We start from the raw sequence: 12,465 nt of genomic DNA on the forward strand, positions 1-12,465 counted from the left end.
GACTGGTGATCACTGTATCGTGTAAGTAAGTGTAAGAAACTCAAAGGCTATACATCTTTGTTTCTAAAGTTTTCAATCTAGGAGAATTTTGTTTCTGCCAATGTTCTCAAGTCTCCTTGCTCACTGCATTTCCTGAATCTTTTTTTCCCTTTTCATCCTCCAAGTCCTAGGCTGGCCAACACCCTTCCTTTCTTTATCCTTACTTGAAATGGAAATTTCCTGATACATTATTATTTAATGTAATTTGCCTTGTTTTGTCTTAACCTTTTCTCTTCAGGAAATATCCCGTGCCTCAAAAGATCCGTTAGCATCTTAAGACAAATTCAGGATCCACTTGAATTCTTTTTAATAGTTAATCTTCTCCATACATGCTACTAGAGAAGGCTTTAATACCAGTTTCATTACACCTTTAAGATAGTGTCTATGTAGCCCAGGCTGGCCTCAAATAGGCCATCCTCCTCTTTCAGCTCTGAGAGTTAGAGTTAGAGACACGTGTTATCATACTTGGCTTTAATCCCAGATTTAGAACATATATTCCTTTCCAATGCAGGGATAACTTCCTCTAGTACGGGCCTAAGCAGTTTCCATGTGGGACAGCGACCAGCCTGAGCATCGGAGTCCAGAGGAATCCACGATTCCAGGTGGGTCTCAGATAACCTGGTGTGCGTGGCTGAGTCACCTCCTTTTTCAGTCTTTATGAATAAAGTACGAAAGATGATTTAGGTGTTTTCTGAGATCTAAAATTCTAGGTTTCTAGATTCTATACTTTATTTCTTGATACAGTGTGGCTTTTGAATAAACCAGCTCTAAGTGGCATGAATTTGTCCAGCAGCAGGCCACTCCTAAAAAGAATAGAATTAAAGACATACTGTCTAGTGCCTTGGCATCTCTGATTATATTATAATAGAGCTGCTATGTGTATCGGAGGAACTTCAGGTGACAAAAGTAGTTGGAAGCATCCAGTACCACATTAAACTTTAGGGCTGCAGACACTGTAGCTGTGAGGTCTGCTCTCTCTCTCTCTCTCTCTCTCTCTCTCTCGCTCTCGCTCTCGCTCTCGCTCTCGCTCTCGCTCTCGCTCTCTCCTTTTGAAATAGGAATAGGGTCTCACTATGTAACCCAAGTTCCTTTATTGTTTAGAGGGGATGTTGGGATGGGAGCTAAGCTGTGACACTGAGTGAAAAAAAAAACAAGACAAGACAAGAATCAATGTTTTAAGAAAGATTAATCTAACAGTTATGCATGAGAAGGACTGAAACAGTGGAGAAAGAGGCAGGAAAGCCAATTGAAACACTTGTAAAACTTCAGGCCTAATAAAAATGTAACAGGATGCTGTATAGAACTTTTCCTGCTCTCTGCAGGCTTCCGCTGCAGCGCCAGGGCTGAAGACAATGGCCAATAACAGCCACACGTTCTAAAGTCTGTCACTAAACACATTCGTGCATGACCTGCTAGCTCTGTTTTTGGACTGCCCTGATTTCCGAGAAAAAAAAAAGTTAGCGCATCACTAAAGAGAAGATGTGGAGAGGGAGGGCATTAGTACTTCGCTCCCTTCACGTGTCAAGTGCTCCTGGACCGTGAGGAACATGGAACCAGCTCTGGCATGGGCGTTGGCAAGGACAGAAAGAATACCAATGGGGTCCTTTAGAGTGTGGAAGGGAAGGGGATGAATTTCCCTCTCACAAGCCAGACCACATAGAAGGCATTTGGGTTCCATAGTCAAACCTGAATCAGAGAGAATAGTCCTTTCTTGGGAAAAGATTGTATTGTTTGACACTTAAAGATATGACTTCAGTTTGTATAATAGCTCAGGCTGGCCTTGAACTCATGATCCTCCTGCCCCTGCCTCCTTTAGTGCTAGGACTATAGGTAGAGAACCACTCCACCCTACTATGTTTGACATCCCTGACAAGGATGTGGGGAGGTCTTAGAACCCTTAGCTCTGTTCTGTGGAAGAAGGGCTAGCCTAGAAGCCACAGCTCTGCTCTGTGAAAGAAGGGCTAGCCTAGAACCCACAGATCTGCTCTGTGAAAGAAGAGCTAGCCGCTGGAGACTTGTCAGGATGGAGCTCATTAGGGAGACAGAAGAAGTACCGTGAGAGAGGTCCAGGGAACAGCAGCTGGCTTCTTCTCTAGCTACATCCACCTCATGGCCCACCATGTCCCATGTCTCCTCTGGACCCTCAGCCCCAAAGAAGCCAGAAGCAGCTGGCTGAGAAGGTGGTTGAGGAACAGGGTCTGTGAGGCTCCTTTCTCAATCCTGTAGATTCTCTGGCTGTGCCCACCTAGGAATAGGGGAAGAGCATTACCCTGGGATAAATGGAAATCTTAATGTAAATTAGCCTAGACTTTGAAGATCCTGAAAATATGGTTCTTGTTTAATACCCAAAAATAACAAGAAAATCCACACAGGAAGGAGCAAAGTGAAATCAGAAAGAAATGTTTTTGAGGGCAGTGGAATTTCAGAATGAATGAAAATGTTTCCTATTTGTAGCTTGTAAAATCCAGCTCCAATAATGAATTGATATGAAGGCAATAACAAACAACTATAATAATAACAATAATAATAACCATTTGTTGAGTACTTACACTTATGCCAGACTCTATTGGGTGCTGAAGATACATTATTTTATTTAATCCCTACAAGAACTCCATAAGGTGTATACCATTAGATGAGACTGTGTGCACTCAGGGAAGCAAGGCCGAAGACCATAAGGTAGATAGCATTAAATTTAATCTCCTTTAACAGATTTGAAACTGAAGCTCAGAGAGATTAAGTAATTTGTTACACCCTGCACTTAATAAGTAGCTAATTTCAGGCCCGATATAACCTATTTGAGGCCAGAATAGAATGGCAGCTAGAACAGAGAAAGGAAGCAAGGGATCCTCAAATGCATTTTTGTATCATTCTGACCCAAGCCTGTGCAAAATGACAGGTGGAAGTGATGGCAACGTTTATGGGTATGGATTGCACCTCGATTACGGAATCCACAAATAACATTTGTTGCTATATGTCACACTAATCATTATGATCTTGAATAATTTAATTTGGGTGATTTTGTTTGGTTGCCTTTTAGTGAAACGTTCCCTGCTTGTTCGGAACTTGGTCCTCCAGAATATAACCAATATATTAATTTGTCATTTGTGGCATGCGAATGTTGTACTATAGGATGTTGGAGCAAAATAACAGTTTGTACTTATTGTTTTAAGGATGATGTAGGTACTTAACAGAGACTTAAATTCAAGCAGAACTTCTAATAACTTTGACGCTGAGGGCTCCCCGGAGAAGGGGTCTTACTCTACTCATCACTGTGTGCTGACGTACACGCTCGCTAGACAGGCATCTGATGTATTATTGGAGCTTACTGACTCTGGATTGAGCGTCTACTGGGTTCCAGGCACTAAGTTCTCTACTATGTGTGTGACAAAGCAAACCACTTAGGGTGTGCGTTCCCGTCCCCCCCTCCCCCCGCCCCGACAGCTAAACAGAATCCTGGCATCTGCTCTGCAGCCTTGCTTCAATGCTCTCTGAGAAGAATAAGACTTCTCCAGACTCCTAGACGTTTGTAGAACAGACAGAGACAGGTAGTCAACAGGACTGGATGATAAGATGGGGGACGTAATGGAATAGGAGGAAGAAGGAAGAGGAGTGGGCAAATATGTGACTATCTGCGCTCTGGGAACCAGTGTATTAGCGAGGACTCCGCTTTTGTGTCCTGAAAAACCCAAGCGAGGGATGTGACTCACTTGGAACAGTTTCTAGCTTCTGAGAATTCTGCAAGAAAGACTCTGTCATGGTGTGAGTGAGGAATGTCCCCAAAGGCTTGTGTGTTTGAACATTTGGTCCCCAGCTGGTGGCACTGTTTGGGGAGGGTGTGAACCCTTTGGAGTGTGGCCTTGATGGATTTGAAGGGGGTCCCTGTGGACTAGCCTCGGACTAGCCCAGACCTTTCAGACTGGTTTCTCTCTGCTCACTTGTCAGTTAAAACATGAGCAAGCGTTCAGCCGATGGCGTAAGCGAGCCACCCTACAAGCTTGCCTTTCCCATCAAGGTGACTGTCCTTCACCTCAAGTCATGAGCCAATAATTCTTCCTCTCTCAAGTCACATTTTATAAGGTATCTGCTCACAATGATGAATAAAATCATCAACACAAGACCACGTAATTATTAGATTAAAACACCCTGACTGTACAGGCATTACTGTTTTAAACTTCCAGGTCAAGAAAGGTAATTAAAGCAGATAAGAAACATTTCCAGGGTTTTCCCGCCCTCCATCCAGCTCCGGTGAGCCCGAAGCTTGCGCTTTCTCCACAACGCCCCACGACCATCTGTTGAACAGGGCGGAATCAAAGCGCTTCCCTTCTGAGGAGTCTCTATTTATTCTGGTATCACACACAAATGGGAAAGGCTTATTTCTGGCATTTGATCCAGAAGAGAAACTGTTTAACTACCAGCCCGGAAAACAGGCCTGCCTGCTGTACTAATCTTGCCTATGGGCTTGATGGTTCATTTTGAAGTCCTCTCTCTCTGCACCCACGAAATGGCAATGTTTGACATAAAAGGTTCAGCTAGAACCTTCGCTGAAACTGCTCTGCGGCCACTGGTGATGAAATCAGTTTGTGGCCAGGTTGAGGCTCGATACCCAGAAGCGAGGAGGAAAAGACTGCTGCAAACCGCTAACCAAGTTCCCGGAGACCTTTCAATAGCCAGGCAACAAACAAAAATACATGTACTTATTTCGGTCAATTATCATTTTAAATGGCTTAAAGTAATGTTTTCATCCTCTATTGCCATAGAAACCAGTATAAAGCTTCTCACAAATGCTTCAGAAACAGGGCCACCTGCTTAGTGGATACAATGGACTTCCAAGGAAATAGACAGTACTGGACAGACATCATAGCATCCATTAGAAGAAAGGCCTCGGATTCTGCAGATGAGCTGAGGGTGTAAACAGGTAAGGAGACCATGAGCTGGTTTGGAAATAGTGCACAGCTACCACTTCTGAAAGCTGGATAAACTTTCTCTTTCAGGGAACATTCCATGGAGGTGTTAACAGCAGAGTGATGTCATCTGTATCTGGAGAGTCCATGTACAGCACCATAATGGACCAGATAGGAATTGTATAAAAATGATTTGAAAAAAAAAAAAAATCGCCAGCTTGCTATGCCAAAATCCAAAGTGTTCTTATTCAAGGTGAATCATATTCCGTTCCAAAATGTCAAGTAGATTTAGTCATTTTAATCTTTTTTATTAGATTAAAACCTGATGCATTTATGAAAAGCTACGGGAAGTGGAACACAGGCTTCACCACTAACAAACTGGGTGACATTGGGCACACTTCTGGGTCTCTCTAAGTCTCCAAGTTGAAGGTGGTATGTCCATTTACGAGAGAGTTAAATAAAATAACCCACGCAAAGCACTTAGCACAGTCCTTAGCACTAAGTAAGGACTAGATCATGTTACAAGTTACTGGTCATCCAAAGTAATAATAAATATCACAACTGATGGTAAGTTTGCTGAAGTCATCAGCACACATTGCTAATTTTTTTATTGTCTCTTTTCCTTGCACCTGTAGACACTATCAGATCTTAAATAATTGAGAAGGGATGGGAGCACACATAGATCTGACAGGCAGAGTCGGTGCTGTTTCTGCATAGCTCTGACCTTTCTGGTCTTGGTGACTCTGGGAGTTTCAAAGTGCCATAGGCATCCTTGCAGTATATTTCTTTCCTCCTGATGCTGGAAAAGAAAGCCTGTTTTCATAAGACCTTGGGCCTGATTTCCAGTGGGGAAAGTGCTAAGAAATTTGGCTCCATTTCTAAGTATCTTTGCACTTTTCCCAATTGCACAGAACCTCCAAGCTTCTCCAGGATTACCTCGTTTCAATGACATCGAATCTTTCAAAGAGAATGTAATAACTCCACAGAGAACTTAGCATTCCTGACAGTCTACCTCCCACTGTCCTAGTGCATTATAAATTATGCTGCCTCGGAATGTGAGCCGGGCAGTACCATTTTCCCGGCCCCTCGTGATTCATGGTTTTTCTTAACTATGTCAGTGCCTAGTCAGCAAAGCTGCTGCTTTGAACAGTGTGATGTGATCTGCTTCTTGGAGGGCAGCTTGCAAAATATGTAGTGGTTCATCTATACTGATTTTTCTCTTCTTTTCTTTTTCTTTTTACCACAGTAAGGTAATTAATAGCTATTAACTTTAGGAATCACATCCAAATTCAGAAAACATTGCAATTTAATTAACAATCTGTTCTCTGCAATACACTGTGACCTGAGAAACCACTCTAATGACAATGGGCTGTTATCATTAAAATTAACTAACAAACCAAAAAAAAAAAGGTGTTATTCAGGTCAGATATGGAGTGAACTTAATTAAAAGAAAGTGAAACTAAAAACAAGTATCAGACCAAAGGATCAACACAGCACAGAAGCCACCATGCCAGTGTCCCTGCTCTGGACTGCAAAAGGGGCTCCCTCCGGTCCTCAGCTCCCCTGAAATTCCCAACTCAAACCCTGGAGCACAGGACAGTGGAGCCAACCCGGGTGGCTTAGAAATGGAGACTCAAAGCAAAGGAACATACAAACCATGTGTCTATATTTTCCCAACTATAAGCCAGACATTCTGAGGAGTAACTTCTCTCCCTTCCCAGCACCAGGATCTTCCCAGTCTGAGTTGCCCAGGAGTTTTGAGTTCAGGCAGGTTGAGTGCAAGTTGTTAATGTGGGGGCCTTCCCAGAATTCTTACTGTGTGCTCAGAAAGGATTCTGTCGTTGCTAACATGCTTTGGGCTTAAAGAGTACAGAACAGGAAGAAAGCAAAAAATGGAAAAAAAAAAAAGCAAAACAAAACATTCTCCCCTACACCCCCCCAAAAAAACGAAAAACAAACAAACAAAAAACCGTGTTTGGGATGTGATGGGGAAAACGTGTTTTTGTTTTTGTTTTTTTTTTTTTTTTGGTTTTTCGAGACAGGGTTTCTCTGTGTAGCTTTGCGCCTTTCCTGGAACTCGCTTTGGAGACCAGGCCGGCCTCGAACTCACAGAGATCCGCCTGGCTCTGCCTCCCGAGTGCTGGGATTAAAGGCGTGCGCCACCACCCGAAAACGTGTTTTTAAACAGGACTTTGGAAAGATGAATCTTGCGAGGCTGTAGAATGAAGCCAGGGGCACAAAGGAAAAGACAAGTACAACAGAAATGTCATTGTGTGCTGAAAGCATTTTTGCTTTGACGGTGGCCGCAAGGTCTCATCGCCTCCTACCAGTTGGTCTTCTTGGCCCCTTCAATGTTTTCATGATTTATGCAGCCGGGGAGATTTTAAAGGAGCTGGGCCTCTGAGGGGGAGACTCCACCTCTCACAGTGGTCCAGACAAGGAAGCTTAGCTGTCTCTAACCGGAATAGGTCCGAAGAAAGTAGCTTTCAGCAGCAGATGGATTTTAAAGAAGAGGTGGCTTTTGTTCTTGTAGGAGGTTGTTTCCTCTGTTCAACACCACGTGGGGCTTCTACCTCTCAGAAGTCAGAAGCAGCCCCCGCGCTGCGGCCATCCAAAATGTCTTCATTTGTCACATATCTCCTAAGGCACAGACCACCCCTTTGTAAGAAATGCTGCTCCACACACCAAGAAAAGTGTCCCTGGGACTGGACGGACCTTGATTTCTGTCCAGGTTGTACCTGGTGGCATCCAGGATAGGTTAATGTTTCTCTATGTCCTGTTCGCAATGAGTAAAAATGAGTCATAGAAATTATGAAGGAAATTTGAGTGGACTGAAAGGTTTAAGGGTCTTCAGGAAAAAAACACACAGATCTGTCATATCTTTCTAAGTCATCTGCTTGGATGAAGTCTCATTTTTACTGTCTTTGAGGTCTTTACAATTCTATGTAACTTACAGAAAACTGATAATAATATAAATTCTTCTTTTCCTTTCAGTTTTTTAGACACCATCTCCCTATACAAGGCTGACCTTGAACTCAAGAGCCTCCTGCATCAGCCTCCTGAGTGCTCATGTTATAAACATGTGATATTGCCATGCTTAGCTGTCTTTGAACCCAAGGCTTCATGAATGCTAGGCAAGCACTCTACCACTGAGCCACACCCCCAGCTCATAATGTAAGTCTTGAACAGATCAATCCATGGTAGGTCTGTTGGAACACAATTGCTTAGTTGTCTCTGGATAGTACCATGTTTTTGTACCTATTTTAAAGTTCATTCCAGCACCCCTCTGTGACACGGCTAATGTGATGACACCTTTGGCTCTGTGGGGACACTGTAATAGTTCTTTCATTAACTAGTGAATGAAGTCCTATCTTTCACATGTGTTTAAAACAAAAAGTAGCTGCCTCTACATGGTTTGCTTCTTTTTAGGATGCAAACATGAGGTGCTTTTATCTAAGGACAGAGAAGATCTTTAGTACCAAGTCTGCTCCAGCCAACTTGCTTCCCTCCCGGTTCCTCGCTTGTACAGTTGGGATTGTACTAACCAAGCAAATGAGGGAAGTCAGTGCAATGGTGTTGTCTACAAAACCATTCAGACCCTTTGGAGTCCTCATTCTTGCTGTGGAAATAACACCAGGTAAACATCCGTCTGTGCTGTGTAACACTTACCCATGTAAGAGCAACATCTGAAAAGGATCTCTGGCTTCCAGCAGGGCCATGAATATATCATGTGCAAAGCTAAAATGTGCTTCAGAGGTTAACTGACGGGATTTGTATTTTCTCCAGAAGTCATCATCTACAACAAGCAGTTTTACCGTTTCCTGTCCCAGTTTCAAACTACTTCCGGGAATGAAGTGTTCCAGCTAAAGGCAAAGGATTTCGGAGAGAAAATGTCCTGGAAGTCGAAAGGCATTGTCCTTATGTCTATGGGAAGGTGTCCTTTGTTCTTTCTAATTCTCTGCCTCATATTTGCACGTGATCTTGGGAGCTCTGGCATCTTTCTGACTTTCCCTCTCCTTGTCTATAACATGGGTTGACCAGAAAGTTCTGGATTATTGGGAGATTCTATAGTGCCATGATGCTTTCCCTGTGAGCATTTTTTTTTTTTTTTTTTTTTTTTTTGGTTTTTTGAGACAGGGTTTCTCTGTGTAGCTTTGCGCCTCTCCTGGAACTCACTTGGTAGCCCAGGCTGGCCTCGAACCCCTGTGAGCATTTTTTTGACAACCAATGTTAATATGTTCAGCAGGAAACACGGGCCTAGGAAAAAATAGAAGTGTGCTTTCTAGATTTGCACTCCTGGGTTATGGCTACATTTGCTACTTTTTAAATCTCATTTGTGTGTGTGTGTGTGTGTGTGTGTGTGTGTGTGTGTGTGTGTGTGTGTGTGTGTGTTTGTGTGTGTGTGTGTATGTGTGTGATGTATATCCATGTGTATACATGTTTATATGTGTGTGAGTACATGCACACATGCCTAAAGTTGGTGTTGAGCGTCTTCCTGTAGCTCTCCATCTCATATATTGAGGCAGAGTGTCTCATTGAACTCAGTCTTGCCTTAATTTAGGCTAGGCTGGCTAGCTAGCATTCTGGGGTGGGGTAGGGTGGAGTTGGAGGGGGTAGGGTGGGAGGTGTGTGTGAAGTCTCTGCTTCAGCCTCTGGAATGCTAGGATTACAGATGTGCTGCCACACCCATCTAGCTTTCACATGGATTCTGGGGATCCTAACTCTGGTCCTATGCATGCACAGTGACGACAGGAGATTTACCCACTGAGCTGTCTTCCCAGCTCCTCCTGTGACGTTTTCCTAGGTTCTGTCTTCCTTCTCTAGGATCATAAGCATGTCCCCCTGGGGAGCTGGAACTCATCCTTTAGTTCCCTACTCAGGAAGAGCCTTAGCAAGCAAGTCACCTTCTCTGTCCCCTCCTGTCCGGGGGTGAGTCTCCTAGCATGTTAATAAAACCTTTCCTGATTACCAGGGACAAAGGGACTTTTCTTGTTTGGGTGGCCCATTGTTTGACGCCCAAGGACTTCTCCTTTATTGCTACCCTTCCTCTGATTCCGTAGCCACCATCTGCTCCACTTTCATGGCTGCATGCTTCTTCTTTAACTGTTGAGGGTCAGGTCAGCAGCTGCAGAAGCTGATTAGGGCCTCCTCGCCTCTGAGCGGAGGTATTTTCCCAACAGCATCGATCTCGGGAGGCTGGCTCTGCAGTCAGCTCCACAGAGGAGAAACTTAGGCTGCCAGAGAGGCGGGGAGCTGTCTGGTCAAGGTGAGTTTGGGGCAGTCGACTAATTCATTCCCCTTGGCTCAGCCGTTAATTTTGCTTAAATGAGAACTGTCTGCAAATTTTTATTTAAAATTTTTATTTAAAATCCACTGCCTTCCTGAGACCTTGTGATGGTAAGATTCAAAGACAATTTTTATTGCTAAGTTATTAGTTCTTTGAAAGAAGGAAAATTTGATGTTTAATATTTAAACAGTTGCTATTTTCCCAAATCCTTTCATATCTGAACGTTAACTGTGTGGCCATTTAAGGTCCATTTCCAGAGACTTTCCCAGGCGTTGGAAGCACTACAGGAATTTATTTGTACTGTCCCTCCATGAAAAGTTACCGTCTAGTTCCCGCTACAGTGACCAGTTCCAGCAGATACGTTCATTAGGAAGGAAATGCTTTATATGTGCATCCTAATTCATCCATTATGCCAGACTGTTTTTTGTGTTTTGAGGACAGGAACAAATTCCTTTCATCTTTCAAACACTATCACTTCTTTAAACACTGGAAAAATTTAACAGAATTTAGTGCAGAGAAATTACATTATCTCTAGGCAAAGAAAATAATTCCCAGTATTTTTTCTCCTTCCTTCCTTCCTTCCTTCCTTCCTTCCTTCCTTCCTCCCTCCCTCCCTCCCTTCCTTCCTTTCTTCCTTCCTTCCTTCTTTCCTTTTTTTCCCCCTGATTTTTAGTTTGAAATTTAGGAGTCATTGAAAAAGTGATATAAACGTTGTACACATTTTATTTCCTTGTTATTTATTTGAGACATGGTCTCTCTATGTAACCCTGGCAGGCCTGGAAACTGCTGGGTAGACTAGGCTAACCTCAAATCTGTGATGGTCCACTCAATTCGGTCTCTTGAGAGCTGGGATTACAGGCATGTACCACCACACTTGGCTTCCTCCATGCGTTGTAAAGACGGTTCTTGGGACCATTGCTCCTTTCAGGATTGTACAAACTGGGACGACAATCATTCCACAGCCCCAAACAATCAACCCAACTTACATCTTTTGTGGTGCTCCTCATTCCTGGAAGTTCAGATGATGTCAAAATAGGAAAATGCATCGCAGACTTCTAAGAGGACTGTGGTGATATTGTATTCCCTAAAATATTGTGCAAGCTAATAAAATTATCTGGGGTTAGAGAACAGAACAGCCACAATATTAAACATAGAGGATAGGCAGTGGTAGCACACGCCTTTAATCCTAGCATTCCAGAGGCAGAGATCTACCTGGATCTCTGAGTGTTCAAGGATACAGCCAAGCATGGTGACACACGCCTTTAATCCCAGAAAGCGAGCCTTTAATCCCGGGGAGTGATGGCAGAAAGCAGAAAGATATATTAGGTGTGAAGACCAGAAACTAGAAGCTTTTAGCTGGTTAAGCTTTCAGGCTTTGGAGCAGCAGTTCAGCTGAGAACCATTCAGATGAAGACGCAGAGGTTTCCAGTCTGAAGAAACAGGATCAGCTAAGGAACTGGCGAGGTGGGGTAGCTGTGGCTTGTTCTGCTTCTCTGATTATCCAGCGTTCACCCCAATACCTGGCCCTGGGTTTGTTTTTATTAATAAGAACTTTTAAGATTCCTGCTACAGAGGACAACACAAATCTTAAGCAAAAACACAAAACTGTAGTTCTGTGAAGAGAAGCCAATACCCACTGTGGCTTCAAATTAGAGAATTCATTCCTGAGTACTAAGTGTGAATTAAACTGTAGGTTGAAAGCAAAACAAGACAAGGTTCTTTCAAACGTTTTGTACATTTCCACAGGAGAAGATGTAGCTTGATATGGTAGAAAGCCCAATGTCTTAGACACCTAGGCTCTGTCTCTAGTTTATGTTGTCAAATGACAACAGGAAAATGGTTCATGCAGTTGGTCATATTTCAAGAGCAAAATGAGGCTATATGATTCCAGTTCAAAGAAGACTATATGAAGACACTCTAATAACAAGACCATATCTGTACACTTTCTGTTTAAGAGTAGAGATGTCTTTGAAGTGCCTGGTTTACTCTGGACCCCTTCCTCCAAGTCCTGCCTATAGCTGCAACCTAGCTAGAGAGATAGGCATGGTTGTACCACTCTCCTCAACGACACTAGTGGTTCAGCAGAGGACACCTGACCAGAGACACCCTGGCATTGACTGACCAGGCATTGAGAAATCAGATTTTTCTCTTGAAATTAAAGAGACTTGAGACTATTTTCAGATGGCAACCTAGTGATCATGAGAAATTGAGACCTGAGGGCTACTTTCAGTCACAATC

The sequence above is a fragment of the Peromyscus californicus genome, unplaced genomic scaffold, assembly GCF_007827085.1.
Source record: "Peromyscus californicus insignis strain IS unplaced genomic scaffold, ASM782708v3 Scaffold_18__1_contigs__length_77618521, whole genome shotgun sequence".
Lineage (NCBI taxonomy): Eukaryota > Metazoa > Chordata > Mammalia > Rodentia > Cricetidae > Peromyscus > Peromyscus californicus.